The sequence below is a fragment of the Sturnira hondurensis genome, unplaced genomic scaffold, assembly GCF_014824575.4.
Source record: "Sturnira hondurensis isolate 20B ecotype Veracruz unplaced genomic scaffold, ASM1482457v3 Scaffold0013299, whole genome shotgun sequence".
Classification (NCBI taxonomy): Eukaryota; Metazoa; Chordata; class Mammalia; order Chiroptera; family Phyllostomidae; genus Sturnira; species Sturnira hondurensis.
Genome location: NW_028085930.1, coordinates 11716956 through 11718384, shown reverse-complemented (window position 1 = coordinate 11718384; position 1429 = coordinate 11716956). Strand labels below are relative to the sequence as shown.

Genomic DNA, 1429 nt, shown 5'->3' with positions numbered 1-1429 from the left:
TCTCCTTAACATCTGTCAGTTTTTGCCTCATAGATTTTGATTCTCTGCTGTTGGGCTGATATTCACCAAGTATGACCCAATCATCAAGGATTATTGGGTCTTTTCAGAGATTGACCCCCTTATGCAAAAACATGTTATCCCTGAAAATTATCCTTGCTTCTGAAGTCCAATTTATCTGCTATTAATAGAGCCACTTTCGTTTTCTTTGATATTAATATGACATGTTCATTCACCCTTTTATTTATTTATTTTTCATAGCACAGTGAATTCTAATGTTCACCTTTTGGGGAAGGAGAGGTCACACAACCCACTTGTGCAGACACCCCAAAGGTTGTCTGTGCCAACAGAAATGTTTGGTTCAATTTCTTCCTGGCTCAGGATACAGAAAGACAGTCAACATTGGTGGCCCAAACCCCTCTGGGTTGAGGTAAGGCACAAAGCAGACAAAGTGGTCATCTGGAGAAGATGGGCAGAGCATGGGTGTGGGCTCAAGTTATTGTCGACAGAGGGAGCTGGTCCTGGTTGTTTCCTGGGGTCCTGGAGGGAAGCCTGAGTGCTCAGGCAGGGTAGGTGTCGCTGTGTTGACCTTCATCTGCCCAGTCCACCAGCTCACTGCTCTGGGAACACAGCTGGCTCTCTCTCCGGGCCCTTCCCACAAGCCACTGGAACAAAGGACGTTCCCACGACTTCATGGACCAGCCAGCCCAGACTGTTTCTGGGAGCCTCATTTTCCTGCCAGTTCTTCTGGGCCAGTGCTTCGGCAGATGTGGGCACGGAAGTCTCCCTGCATGGTGGCGTGGGGCAGGCTCAGCCTAGCTGGTGTGTCCTATCATGGTCCTCAGGTGCAGACCAAATTGGGGCCTTCCCAGACCATGACCACCACTGAGCCAGAGCTCAAGTAGCTGAGGAGGGCTTAGTAGGTCTTCTTCTGCAGGTTCTGACGGTGCTCAGCCAGGGTGCTCTCCGGTGCCAGCAGCATCTTCATCACCAGCAGCTTGAAGCCTCTCCTCTCAAAGCTCTGGACCACATCCCAAGGAACTACGGCTTCAGCCCATCTGGCTTCACCTCAACCACCAGCAGGTCCGGGCCCAGCAATGCCCTCAGGAGCTGGCAAGCTTGAGATGGCTGGGTCAGGACACCTGCTGCGCAGCAGCTCTCTGGCTTCTTTCAAAACTTCGCTTTTGCTTTTCTTTCCTTCCTTCCTTCCTTCCTTCTTTCCTTCCTTCCTTCCTTCCTTCCTCCCTCCCTCCCTCCCTCCCTCCCTCCCTTCTTCCTTCCTTCCTTCCTTCCTTCCTCCCTTCCCTCCCTCCTTCCTTCCTCCCTCCCTCCCTCCCTCCCTCCCTCCCTCCTTTCTTCCTCCCTCCCTTCCTTCCTTCCTTCCTTCCTTCCTTCCTTCCTTCCTTCCTTCTCCTCTCTCTCTCTCTTTCTT

The 1429-nt window shown here is 52.1% G+C and overlaps 1 pseudogene; it reads right to left on the bottom strand.

The window, feature by feature from the left end:
- Positions 1-557: 557 nt before the first annotated feature.
- On the bottom strand, positions 558-985 carry LOC118997488 (nucleoside diphosphate kinase, mitochondrial-like; annotated as a pseudogene).
- Between the last annotated feature and the right edge of the window lie 444 nt (positions 986-1429).